This window comes from Macaca thibetana, chromosome 6 (assembly GCF_024542745.1).
Source record: "Macaca thibetana thibetana isolate TM-01 chromosome 6, ASM2454274v1, whole genome shotgun sequence".
Lineage (NCBI taxonomy): Eukaryota > Metazoa > Chordata > Mammalia > Primates > Cercopithecidae > Macaca > Macaca thibetana.
This window is the reverse complement of record NC_065583.1, coordinates 56,244,388-56,259,027: the sequence shown is the minus strand read 5'-3', so window position 1 is coordinate 56,259,027 and position 14,640 is coordinate 56,244,388. Positions and strand designations below refer to the sequence as shown.

Here is a 14,640-nt window from a genome sequence, read left to right as displayed (position 1 = left end):
GTTTCCCCATTCAGTATAATGCTGGCTGTGGGTTTGTCATAGATGGCTTTTATTACTTTAAGGTATGTCACTTTTATGCTGATTTTGCTGAGGGTTTTAATCATAAAGTGATGCTGGATTTTGTCAAATGATTTTTCTGCATCTGTTGAGATGATCATATGATTTTTCTTTTTTACTTCTGTTTATATGGTGTATCACATTTATTAACTTGCATATGTTAAACTATCCCTGTATCCCTGGTATGAAACCCGCTTGGTTATGGTGTATTTTTTTTTTTTTTTTTTTGATATGCTATTAGATTCTGTTACCTAGTATTTTGTTGAGGATTTTTGCATCTATATTCATCAGGGATATTGGTCCGTAGTTTTCTTTTTTGTTATGTCCTTTCCTGACTTTGGTATTAAGGTGATACTGGCTTCATAGAATGATTTAGGGAGGATTTTCTCTTCCTCTATCTTTTGAAATAGTTTCAGTAGAAATTAGTACCAATTCCTCTTTGAACGTCTAATAGAATTCAGCTGTGAATCCATCTGGTCCTGGACCTATTTGTTGGCAATGTTTTTATTACTGTTCCAATCTCACCACTTGTTATTGGTCTGTTCAGAGTTTCTGTTTCTTCCTGGTTTAATCTAGGAGGGTTGTATATTTCCAGTAGTTTATTCACCTCTTCGAGGTTTTCTAATTTGTGTGCAGAAAGGTGTTCACAGTCTTGAATGATTTTTTGTTTCTGTGGTATCAGTTTTAATATCTCCTGTTTTATTTCTAACTGAGCTTATTTGTATCCTCTCTCTTCTTGTTTAATTATTGACTTTCAAAAACCTTTTCAAAGAACCAGCTTTTGTTTCATTTATCTTTTGTTTTTTTTTTTGCTTCAGTTTCATTTAGTTCTGCTCTGATCTTTGTTATTTCTTTTCTTTTGCTGGGTTTGTGTTTGATTTGTTCTTGTTTCTTTACTTCCTTAAGATGTGAGTTTAGGTTGTCTATTTGTGCCTTTTCAGGCTTTTGATGTAGGCATTTAATACTATGAACTTTCCTCTTAGCGCTGCTTTTGCTATATCCCAGAGGTTTTGATAGGTTATGTCACCATTATCATTCAGTTCAAAGAATTTTTAAATTTTCATCTTGATTTCATTGTTGTCCCAAAGATCATTCAGGAGCCAATTATTTAATTTCCATGTATTTGTATAGTTTTGAGGATTCTTTTTGGAGTTTCAATTTTTATTCCACTGTGGTCTGAGAGAGTGCTTGATATAACTTCAGTTTTCTTAAATTTATTGAGAGTTTTTTATGGCCTATCATATGGTCTATCTTGGAGAATGTTCTAGGTGTTGATGAATAGTATGTATATTCTACAGTTGTTGGATAGAATGCTCTGTAAATATATGTTAAGTCCATTTGTCTGTGTTATAGTTTAAGTCCATTGTTTCTTTGTTGACTTTTTGTCTTGATGACCTGTCTAGTGTTGTCAGTGGAGTATTGAAATCCCCCACTATTATTGTGTTGCCGTCTAACTGATTTCTTAGGTCTAGTAGTAATTGTTTTATAAATTTGGGAGCTTCACTCTTAGGTGCATATATATTTGGGATTGTGATATTTTCCTGTTGGACTAATCTTTTTATAATTATATAATTTTTTTTGTCTTTTTTCACTGTTGTTGCTTTAAAGCCTATTTTATCTCATATAAGAATAGCTACTCCTCCTCACTTTTGGTTTCCATTTACAAGAAATATCTTTCTCCATCCCTTTACCTTAAGTCTTTGCGAGTCCTTATGCATTAGGTGAGTCCCTTGAAGATAGCAGATACTTGGTTGGTGGAATTTATCCACTCTCCCATTCTGTATCTTTTAAGTGGGGCATTTAAATCATTTACATTCAATGTTAGTACTGAGATGTGAGGTACTGTTCTATTCATCATGCTAGTTGTTGCCTGAATACATTGTGTGTGTGTGTGTGTTTCATTGTGTTACTGTTTTATAGGCTCTGTGAAATTTTTGCTTTGAGGAGGTTCCATTTTTGTGTATTTCTAGGTTTTGTTTCAAGATTTAGGACTCCTTTTAGCATTGCTTGTAGTTCTGGCTTGGTAGTGGCAAAGTCTCTCAGCATTTGTCTGAAAAAGACTTTATCTCTCCATTTATGAAGTGTAAGTTTCTGGATATAAAATTCTTGGCTGGCAATTATTTTGTTTGAGGAGGTTAAAGATTGGACTCCAATCCCTTTGGCTTGAGGGTTTCTACTGAGAAATCTGCTGTTAATCAGATAAGTTTTCCTTTATAAGTTACCTTTTGCCTCACAGATCTTAAGATTCTTTCCTTTGTCTTGACTTTAGATAACCTGATGGCTATGTGCCCAGGTGATGATCTTTTTGTGATTAATTTCCTGGGTGTTCTTTGAGATTCTGGTATTTGAATGTCTAGATCTCTAGTAAGCCCAGGGAAGTTTTCCTTGATTATTTCCTCAAATAAGTTTACCAAACATGTACATTTTTTTTCTTCCTCATGAACACCAGCTATTGTTATATTTGGTCATTTAACATAATCTCAAATTTCTTAGAGGCTTTGTTCATTTTTAAAAAATTCATTTTTCTTTATGTTGGATTGGGTTAAATCAAAAGGCTTGTCTTTGAGCTCTGAAGTTCCTTCTTCCACTTGATTCTATTGTGGAAAATTTCCAGTGTATTTTGTATTTCTCTAAGGGTACCTTTCATTTCTAGAAGTTGTGATTATCTTTTCTTTATATCTATTTCTCTAAAGACTTTTTCAATCATATCTTATATTGTTTTTTAATGTTCTTTAAGTTGATTTTCACCTTTCTCTAGTACCTCCTTGAGTAGCTTATTAATCAACCTGCTGAATTCTTCATCTGGCAATTCAGAGAGTTCTTCTTGGTTTAGCTAGTGTGATCTTTTGGAGTGTTATAGAATCTTTTTTTTTCATATTACCAGAATTACTTTTCTGGTTCCTTCTCATTTGGGTAGACTGTTTCAATGGAAAGATTTGGAACTCAAGGGCTGCGGTTCGATTTTTATGTCCCAAGTGGTGATCGCTTAATGTGGTGCTCTCTCCCTTCCCCTAGGAATGATTCTTCCTGAGAGCTAGACTGCAGTAATTGTTATTGCCCTTCTGAGTCTACCCACCCAGTGGAGCTACTGGGCTCTGAACTGTTGCTGGGGAATGTCTGCAAAGAATCCTGTTATATGATTCATGTTTGGGTCTCCCAGCCATGGATACCAGCATCTACTCCAGTGGAGGTGGCAGGGAGTGGAGTTGACTTTTTGGAATTCCTTGGTTGTAGTTTTGTTGAGTGTGCTGGTTTTATTCAAATGCTGGTTATGCTAGCAGTCAAGTTGTCACATGGACGGACTCAGGACCTCTGATTAGCCAGGATGTTGCAGGCAGTGAAATTAGCTGTTGTCTTCTCCTTTCTTGGGGCAGGGTTGTTCTTTTATGAGTTGCTGTAATGGCTTGAGTTGGTTGGCCTCCAGCCAGGAGGTGGTGCTTTCAAGAGAGCACCAGCTGCGGTAGTAGAAAGGAAATACAAGCTTGCCCTGTGTTGGCTAGAATAAGTGCTTGGGTTTCTCAGGTGATGGGCAGGGCCATAGAGCTCCCAAGAGTTTTTATATCTTTTGTCTTTGTCTACCAGGGCAGTAAACCATCAGGTTGGGGCAGGGATAGGTGGGTCTGAACAAAACCTCACCTGGGGCAGGGCTTGCTGCGGATACTGTGGGGGATGGGGGGTGCTTCTCAGGCCAGTGAAGTTATGTTCCAAGGGGGTTATAGTTGCCTCTTCTACATCATACCGGTCACCAGGGAAGTGTGGGAAAGCCAGCAGCGACAGGCCTCACACTGCTCCCACACAGTCAGCAAGGCCACTCTCCCTCCTGCTGTGCCCCACCAGGAAGCTGTGCAGGGCTGAAACCTTGCCCCAGGCTACAAGCTTCCCCGCTGAGAAAGCAAGTAGAGCTCTCAGGCCTCTCACCTCCTAACTTCCCACACTGTCAGCAGTGGCTTCTGCACTCCTATCTGCACTTCCCATTCACTTCCCTGGATTCTGCTCAGAAAATTTGTGCTCAGTCAAAAATTATTAAAGCTCTGCTAGAAGCTTCCTTCAACTGTGGCCTCTCCCCCGTTCTGCTGGCTTCCTCCCTAAGGGCTGCTGTGAGATAAAGCCAGGGATGGCTTCCCTGGGCTCGAGCGCGGGACCAGGAGTGCCTACAGGGCTCTTCCCGCTGCTTCTTCTACTTTCATATTTTGTTTGGTTCTCTGAATCTGTTTCTGCTCTAGGTAAGGTTACATCTTTCTCTCATGATCTGGATTTTTAGGTTCCCCAGTGGGGATGTGTGTTCAGAGGCAGACATTTCCCCCTCTTCACACTTTGAAAACTCACAGTTTTTCAGCTGTCTTGAAGTTTGCAGCAGCAAGCCTCTTCTTTCAAAGGGTCTGTGAATTCTTTCAGTTTTCCTGTTATTTTCCTGCTGTAGTTCCTGGAGCAAAGGTTCATGATGTGCATCTCCAGGTGCTGTTCTGTTTGTCCGAGTGGGAGCTTCACATTAGTCCTGTCTCCTATCTGCCATTTTCCTCTCTTCCTTGTGAATACCAGCTTTAACTCATTCTTATGTACTGATCTAATTCTGCTGGATAAGTGAGCTTCTACTCTACAAATAATGGCTCAACATCTTCATTTACCATCAAGTTTTTTAAAAGTACCACTGTTTATTAAATTTGTTAGCAAGGCCAATGTTATCTACAAAATAAAAAAAATGGATTAGATAATTTATCAGACCCTTTTTAACTCATATGTTTTGTGGTCACATATGTTTAGCTTCTGAGTGGCTTTTAGCTTTACTTTGTTTTCTGACCACAGATGTACATAACACTGACTTTGTCCATCCATTTCATAATTGGAAAACAGAGAAAGCGGTAAGTTAAACAGACTCAAACCATCTACACTATTGGCAAACCAACTGTTGATAAGTTATTTTCTCTTGTGAAGGAGAAAAGTCTCTTTTTAATTCTTATTTTTTTTTAAATTAAGGACTAATTTATATACAGTGAAATGCTCAGATCTTGAGAAAACAGTTCCATGAGTTTTGTAAATATATACACCCATGTAACCTATACTTCAATTAAAATATATGTATCATTTTCATCACCTTAGAAAGTACTTTTGTGCCCATCTAGTCAATTTCCATTCCACCCTACAGGCAACCAATCTTCTGATGTTTTTTCCAATTGACGAGTTTTTTTCTAAACACATTTGTTTTTAAATTGCCATGCAATATTGTACAGAACATCAGAAAAACAAATAGTATTGCCTTTGGAGTTGAAGACGTAGGTCTAATTTTATAAAGCTTGGATTCATCTAACAATATAAAATTTAATTACTAGTTAAATAATACTATGCCAATTTCATTCATCTGTTGAATACTGATTTTTAAAACATCTTCTGAGAGAGGAAAACATGAGTCCAAAGGCCTTGGGTTTTCACGGTTTTTCACAAGGTTTGCATGAATTTCCGTAAATAATGGAATTTCTCATTCTCTCTCTCTCTCTCTCATTCCTCATATGCAAATTGAGAGAATCAGACTAATGTCTTCTAAGAAAGACATCTTCTAGATTTAACACTCTTTGATGCTGTATTGTTTTCTCAGAGCACTACATCTAAAACACATTATGCATCTAAAATGAAAGTCATTACTTTTTAAAATATCCTTTGAATTATGTGGACGTTTATGTGGTTGTTGTAGAATGTGATACCTATGAAAGAAAAAAAAAAAATTTCAAAGTCCTTTGCTCAGTTAGTATCCATTTATTTATGTTTTTAATGCTATTGCATGCCTTTAAAAAATAATGGGTGTTCTGGGTATCTTTTGCTGTGTAAGAAACTTCCCCAAAACTTGATGGCATCAAACAATAATTTATTACTATCTCAGTTCTGTGGGTTGACCGGATTCAGTAGGGCAGTTTTCACTAGGGATTTCTTATGTGGTTGCCATGACATAGCAGCTAGAGGTGGCCGAATCTAAAGTAATCTGAAGCCATCTTCACTCACATGTCTTGGGTTGGGGCTTGGCATGGCTGGAGTAGCTGGTAAAAGTTGGATATTTGTCCTCATGCAGCTTCCCCACATGGTTCACTGATCTTCCTCATGGCATAGGGGTTTCAAAATGCTTAGACTTTTCTTTTTTCTTTCTTTCTTTTTTTTTTTTTTCTAACATAATGGCTGGCTTTTCCCCAGAGTGAGTGATGTTAGCTAGAGAGATAGAATCCTGCTGCTAGGCTTCTGTGGGTGTAGCCTACGAAGGAGCCTAGTCATGAAGTATATCTTATCATCATCTCAACATTTCATTTGTAATTTGTAACTACACCTACCCAGATACAAAAGGATGGGAATTAGACTTCACTCCTGGAAGTGCCCTTCACTCCAGGCCGGGCACCATGGCTCATGCCTGTAATCCCAGCACTTTGGGAGGCCGAGGCAGGCAGACCATGAGGTCAGGAGCTCAATATCAGCCTGGCCAGCATGGTGAAACCGTGTCTCTACTAAAAATACAAAAATTATCTGGGCGTGGTGGCGGGCGCCTGTAATGCCAGCTACTTGGGAGGCTGAGGCAGGAGGATCCCTTGAACCTGTGAGGTAGAGGTTGCAGTGAGATGAGATTGTACCGATGCACTCTAGCCTGGGTGACAGAGCAAGACTCTGTCTCAAAAAAAAAAAAAAAAAAAAAGAAAAGAAAAGAAAAAAAAATTGCAGCCATCTTTACTCTAACATAAGGAAGTTTATATTTTTAGATCTGTAGCCTGAGTCTCTCTCTTTTGTAAGCTTAACAAACTTTATTGTATAATTAATCATTTAATAGTTAACTCATCTATAAATCAAAACATCTCATAATTTTTAGATATGAAATCTTGACCAAGTTACCCCACCTGTTTTAAACTTGGACTTTTTATCTGTAAAAGTTGTCCTCTCTCCCTTTCAAAAGGATTATATGAGTCAGATGTGATAACATATGTAAAAGTATAAAACTATGAAAATCATGGAAATGTAAGTTATCATCTTGGTTATTATTAAAATAATTTTGACTCTATTTTTTTTTTTTCTGCAAAACAGTGAAACAAAATAAATGTTTTCTTAAAGTAGTTGAATTTCCCAAGTCAGTTCTAGATATATCACCTTTTTCCTTTGCCATGAAAGGCCATGCTCACAGAGCCGTTTCCTGACCTCTGTACTTAAAATGGCCTCTGAGTCCAGGTTCACTGGCTCACGCCTGTAATCCAAGCACTTTGGGAGGCTGAGGCAGAAGGATCACTTGAAGCCGGAAGTTCAAGATCAGCCTGAGCAACATAGTGAGACCCCATCTCTGAAAAAAATTTTTTTAAAAAAGTAGCCAGGTGTGGTGGCATGAGTCTGTAGTTTCAGCTACTTGGGAGGCTGAGGTGGGAGGATGGCTTGAGCCCAGGAGGTTGAGGCTTCAGTGAGCCATGATCATGCCACTGCACTCCAGCCTCGTGATAGTACAAGAGCCAGTCTCAGAAAAAGAAAAAAAAAATTGGCCGGGCGCGGTGGCTCAAGCCTGTAATCCCAGCACTTTGGGAGGCCGAGATGGGCGGATCACGAGGTCAGGAGATCGAGACCATCCTGGTTAACACGGTGAAACCCCATCTCTACTAAAAAAAAATACAAAAAAAAACTAGCCGGGCGAGGTGGCGGGCGCCTGTAGTCCCAGCTACTCAGGAGGCTGAGGCAGGAGAATGGCGTAAACCCGGGAGGCGGAGCTTGCAGTGAGCTGAGATCCGGCCACTGCACTCCAGCCTGGACGACAGAGCGAGACTCCGTCTCAAAAAAAGAAAAAAAAAAAATTAAAATAGCTTATATTGAGCTTACCATACTTAAAAAATAAAAAAATAAAAAATAAAAAACAAAACAAAAAAAACACTAACTCTAATCTCCACCTGGAGAAATACTGCATATTCATTCATCTACCTATTTGTTTTCCATCTCTTCTAGAACATGAAATCCTGTGGACAGAGACTCAGTTTCCTCAGTGCTGATAAGAAACTGGCAATTACCAGGCAATTAACAAACATTTTTGAATAAATGAATGACTGAATAAATGACTGGTGTTATTACCGTTGACCCATCTGGCATCCTAGTTTTGAAGTGTCTTTCCCTTTATAGCTCTTACAGCTTTCACTTACTTTTGCCTTTAGCAATATATTATAGTTCATCTTGAAACTAGTCACTTCCTAGAGTGAGTCCTTTTCTCAGTCTTCCCTCTCTAATATGGCCTCTTACAGTTATGATAAAATCTTGGCAATCCTTTTTGTGGCATGTGTCTGAAATATGTCTCATTCTTTCCATTTTTACTACCATTGTCTCAGGCCAGGGATTTATCATAATCTCTTATCTAAATTGTTACAAAAATACCCTAGGTAGTTTTCTTCTTCACTATTTTCTAAAAGCATTCGCATCCTAAAATGTTGATTTTTGTAATATTATTCTGCTCTTCACAAAACTTTGGGTGGTTTACCCATGGCAATGGGATGAACTTCAGGCTTCTAACTATTGTAGTCTTGTTGTGTCCCTATCTAGTTTCTGTCCACCTTTTCCAGCTGCATGGACTTCCAACACTCCAACAACGAAAGCCCTCTAAACTGGTGTGTTTTCATCTCAAGTGGGCATACAAATCACCTAGAAATAGTGTTAAAATGGAGATTCTGATTCAGAAGTTCAAGGATGGAGCTTGAGATTCTGCATTTCTAACAAGCTCCCAGGTGATGCCAATGCCTCCACTTAAGCCTCTGTTGGAGTAGCAAGGCTCCATCATTGAGCGTAGATGCCACGTGCTTCTACCTGTCTGCCTTATGCTGTTTCCAGGCTTGGATGTTCTTCACTCACCTCACTGTTGGGTGAATTCCTATATTCTGAAGATCTAAATCAAACACCATTTTTCTTAAAGCCTTTTTTTTTTTTTAAACCTTTTTCAGGAAGAATTAATCATGTGTTTTCTTTTTTCTTTTAATATTTTTAATTTTTGTGGATACATAGTAGGTGTATATATTTATAGGGTACCTGAGATGTTTTGATACAAGCATGCAATGTGAACTAACCACATCATGGACAATGGGGTATCCATCCCCTCAAGCATTTATCCTTTGTATTACAAACATCCAATTATAGTCTTTTAGTTATTTTAAAATGTAAAATTGAGTTATTATTGACTATAGTCACCCAGTGGAATCATCTGTCTTCTTATAGTACTTTGTTGATATTTAGTTGTATATGTGCTTTTCTTCTTAAATTGTGCATTCCTTAGAGGCAGTGATGTTGCCATCACAGTTTAGTTGGGAATAAAAACCTCATACCCAAAGAAATTATTATATCATGCATAGAGTATATATTATATAAAGTATAAAGTATATCCACAAAATCCCTTGGAAATACAGGAGTACCTGAAACAATTGCCATATGTCTATTAATGTGCTAGTTTACCACACTATATTTAGTGCATAGCTGGTGTGCAGTACAGATTTGTTGAAACTGTTTTGAAGAATTAAGTCCAAAAATTGACTACAAAAAATGCTAGTCTGGTTGTCCGACATTGTGATTTTCTGTTGGAAAATTTGTTAGGCCATAAATTATTTTCCTGAAAAATGTTTAATATTTACTCTCTTATTTAATGATCCAAAAATCTGTACTGAATCAGAAGTAGAAATGTTAAAGTAATTACATTGAGAGGTCAATTTAATGAATGCCTGATATGTGAAAGCATTATTTCTATAATCTTCTTTACTGCCCAATTTATCACTTTTATTGTTCATTTACTTATGTTATATAGTTTCAGAGTGAATTATAATATCTATTCCCCTCCCCCATTTTTTCCAATATGAGCCCTTACAAAGCCACAGAAAGCTTTTATTTGAACAGAGTTTTTGTATTTGTTAAAGTGAATCTATTTGATTCTTATGTGCTTTGGATAATTTCCCTACAGTATAATTATATAATACATGTGTTAAACCAGCATTTACTTTCTTGCAGTCCAACTTCTTCCAACTTGATCATCCAGAGTGGCCACAGGACTCAAATTGTGCTGTTTACTATCACTTAATGTCTGTGGTCTTCTAAGCACAGAATTCTGAATAGAAAAGCAAAGCCGTCGTATGATATATATATTTGTATCTCACAAAAAGCAGGAGAAATGTACAATATGGCTGGCACAGGTCATGACATGACTTTGGCCACCCCTACCCGCTCTTCAGATGCAAAACAAGAAATAACAAATATCATTTGTTACTATCACAATGAAGTAATTTTTCCTGTCAGAATATACAGAGAAAACTCTGTAAGAATGGAGTGTATGATTAAAACAAGAAATCTGATTTAGCTTTAGCTTCATACCCTATTAAGAACTTCCTGCACGGCCGGGCGCGGTGGCTCAAGCCTGTAATCCCAGCACTTTGGGAGGCCGAGACGGGCGGATCACTAGGTCAGGAGATCGAGACCATCCTGGCGAACACGGTGAAACCCCGTCTCTACTAAAAAATACAAAAAACTAGCCGGGCGAGGCGGCGGGCGCCTGTAGTCCCAGCTACTCGGGAGGCTGAGGCAGGAGAATGGCGTAAACCCGGGGGGCGGAGCTTGCAGTGAGCTGAGATCCGGCCACTGCACTCCAGCCCGGGCGACAGAGCCAGACTCCGTCTCAAAAAAAAAAAAAAAAAAAAAAAAAAAAAAAAAAAAAAAAACTTCCTGCACAAATTTTGGCCTAAATTTTAGTACATTATATACTTGTTATGAAAACCTTTAACTGAAGCTTTGCAAAATGCTTCCAAAATAGGCTTAGATTATCTAACAAATCATACATGCCAACAGAATAATGCTACTTCCTAGTTCCAAGTTTATTGTGTTATAGAACTTTAAGGATCAAATGAATATAAATTTACAAAGATGCTACCAATTTTCTACTTGGAGCATGAACTGAATAATTTAAAAAGAAATATAATAGTAATCCAAATATTGCCCAAGGTGTTCTTAAACCTATTAAACAGAGATGAATAAGAAAGATTGATAACGTTGAAGAGAAAGGGAGGCTTTTAAAGTAAACTCCAGCAAAGAGTGAAACATTAATGTATTGGTTTGGTTGGAAGAGATCTGGAATATCAAACAAACTCTACTTTGTAAGCTTATATTATGCTATGATGGCAACTGCAAATTATAAATCAGACAGGTTTGTATTTCCATAGGCAAATGGAAATTTTCCTTCATGAATTTGGACAGTGTGAACCAGAGTCAATTCAACCCTGTCTGTGAATAAGTAGCTCAGTTTATTTAAGCATGATTCTTTAGTTTAACCATAGAGATGGCTACTATCTATGCTGTGTGGGTAGCTAGCTAGCTTTGGTGTTTTTCATGGTACTGGGACACCCCATTCATGAACAACCATCCTAAAATTGTCCACAGTTGTTCTTTGCAAGGAACCAACAAAGAGGACTGTGATCTGATTAGCATAACACATCTAGGCTTCTGTCTCTTGAGAATAAAAGCATGTGCCCCTATTAGATGGTGAATCTGAGGCTTTATCTTTGCATCCAAGGGATGGTAATAGTAAATATTATTATTATTCATGGAAATCATTGGATTTTGTTTCTCTTGCTTAGATTTTTATTTGGATAATACATTGAGGGTAAAGTACCCTGAAGCAAAGAAGAATGTCTGTTCCTGCTCCCCAGCCAAAGGGTGGTAAAGAGAAGGGCTTCCAGATCTGCAATAGAAATAACTAGAAAATTGCAGTTTCCCTTGGGACTGGGGGTGGTGATTAGCCCGTGAGACTAGTAACAAGAGGAAGGCAGAAGAGAAAAATGCCCTGCTTGGGAGTGGTTTTGTTTTTTGTTTGTTTTATTAATTAATTTACTAATGTAACTGCAGTATAGGAAATAAAGAGCTATTTCCTTTGCTAAGATTAAAAGTTTTAAATGAAAACTCTACAGCCATCTAAGAAAGGAAAAGGAGGGGAGTAAGAAATGACCACCACATGGCCATCTAAGCACCAGGAGAGTTTTCTATGTCAGCAGTTAGAAGAAAGTGTCACACGGCAGAGGCATCACTAATGTAGGGAGAAGAATGTTCTGTCACCTCTAGTCATTTAGAGACCCAAGAGATTGAGGCATTGTGAGATATTTACACAGCATATTTGGACTGTATGGTTAACGCTTGTTGCTTTCAGTTAAATTTCTTCCTAAAGTACTGTATTGTGTTCTTTTCAGTAGGAAGCTTTGACCTATCCCATAGAAATTATTTTGCACTTTCTGAGTGGGGGCTTCAAGTGAAAATAAAAGCCCCTTAAAAAAATTGCACAGTCCTTTGGGCCAAGGTCATCTTAATACTAGAATTAAATTATTGTAATATTAATTGAAATTCAAGGCGTTTGCCCTATATAATCCACTCATCTCTCTACTTCACTTGCCTGCAGAAACAGACAGTAATTTTTATTAAAGCACAAATGCAAATGTTGGGTTCACTATAAAATAATTCAATGAAATTACAGAAGATATCTTATGACTAATAGAAACAAGTTGGTCTTTGAACTTGTTTGATTATGAATAGAACTGCTGACTTCAAATTCCCTTGAGATGAAATTTTGCTAGATTGATCTGTTTTCTTTCTTTCTCTTGTCTTCACTTCCTTTCCCTTTCAGTTCCTTCTTTCCTTCCTTTCTCTCCCTGCTTTTTTTTTTTTTTTTTTTTTTTTTTGAGATGGAGTCTGACTCTGTCGCCGGGCTGGAGGGCAGTGGCACAATCTCGGCTCACTGCAACCTCCACCTCCCAGGTTCAAGTGATTCTTCTGCCTCAGCCTCCTGAGTAGCTGGGACTACAGGTATCCACCACCATGCCTGGCTAATTTTTTGTATTTGTAGTAGATACAGGGTTTCACCACGTTGGCCAGGATGGTCTGGATCTCTTGACCTTGTGATCCACCCGCCTTGGCCTCCCAAAGTGCTGGGATTACAGGTGTAAGCCACCGTGTCCAGTCCTTTCTCTCCCTTTTTATTTTTCATTTTCATTCTCTTTCTTCTAATGTCAAGGTAAACTCCAGTTCTTAGTGACTTTTTAAAAATAAATATATATATATATTTTGCCTAAATAAGACATAAGTAACCTGATCCCTCACACTTAATACATCCAGTTCTAACTTGTATTGGAAAGCTAGTTCCAAGGCTGGTGTTTTGTGTATATGGTGAGCCTAATACCACAGATGGCCTCTATGTAGATGCAGGGACCCTACATTGTATTTTATTCTGAAAGTTCTACTTTAGCCAGTGTAATAACTGAACACTAAATTATGGTAGATTCTTGATTAGCTTATTTTGTGGAGTGGGGGGAGTGGAACAAGGACAAAATGATTTCTTTTTATGCCTACTCAGAGTATGTCATAACCGTATGTAATAACTGCAAGGCATTGCTTAAAGCTATTTAATTAAAATGACCAAAAAACACATGAAATGCCAGCAATGTTATGAGTCAGCAGTAGAAATGTTCCTTGTCAGTCACGGCAAGAATGCTGAGCTTCAACCATCTCAAGCGCACATAACCCCATTGGTTTTTCTTTTTGTCAGTCTTGGTCCAAAAAAAAAAAAACAAAAAACCAAAACCACCAAAAAACCCTCAAAACATTGATCATGCCAGGTTAGATTTTACCAGGGATTTAAAGTCACTACCACCATCCACAGCACTTATTCATGCTCAGCTGGGACAAATAATGGCCTAGCATGAATTGGTTTACAATCCTGGTGGACTCCTACAGAGCTAATAAATCCAGAAATACTACTTGGATGGAAACATATGATAATCACATGATGATTTTTTAATACATTCCATAGTCTCATGTATAAAAATAAAAAACGTGCAGGGCTTAGCTATCCCTTTATTGTATGAAATTAAATTGGATTTAATGCCTGGTGGTGTGTCATCCAGCTCAGACCCATTTGCACAAGGCTATGGAGTGCAGAGCTGGTTCAGATGAATGAATAGCTTTCTCATGACTTCACCCCCACTCTGCTGTCTCTTTTCCTGTCCTTTGTATTGTAATGGAGGACAGCTGTGGCAGTGAAGTGAATATTAACTAACCCCAGTGCCTCAGCAGATTGTGACTTTAATCCCGGCAAATACCACTAAAATCAAAATTTAATTACACTCAGAGTAGCTCTGTTAATGCCTAAAAAATATTTAACAATTAGTGGTTGGCTTAATTAAGCAAACTGCCTTTCACAAAGCAACGTGAAAAGTCTTCCCAAGCCCTTCCCCCACCCCCCTTTTTTTATCCCTTAGACTAATTAGTCTGATGTAAACTCACAGCACTTCATTTACTGTTACTGAGTCTGCTGTTTAGCTGATCTAGGCTCTGAGCTTAACAGCTTGTAATAGAAGGGAAGTTGTAAAAAGAAAGAAATTAAGTTCACTGCACACAGCTACTTATTTAAAAAAATCCTTTTAATAAACTACTAATCATTGTTAGTCATTTCCTCATTTTTATATATATATGTGTGTGTGTGTATATATATATCAGAATGGCTTATTTCAGTTACAATATTAGTTATGGGAGATTCAGGAAAGCCAAATAACAAATATATTAGTGAAGAATCACTTCTAT

At 37.8% G+C, this 14,640-nt stretch overlaps 1 protein-coding gene across 1 annotated transcript in view; it reads left to right on the top strand.

Annotated features, from left to right (window-relative positions):
* Positions 1-3,722: 3,722 nt before the first annotated feature.
* LOC126957105 (prothymosin alpha-like) overlaps positions 3,723-14,640 on the top strand; it is a 1,190,772-nt gene continuing 1,179,854 nt past the window's right edge. The window contains exon 1 of the mRNA XM_050794554.1: positions 3,723-3,733. The gene's annotated coding sequence lies outside the window, so the exon portion shown is untranslated. The remainder of the gene's footprint in view (positions 3,734-14,640) is intronic.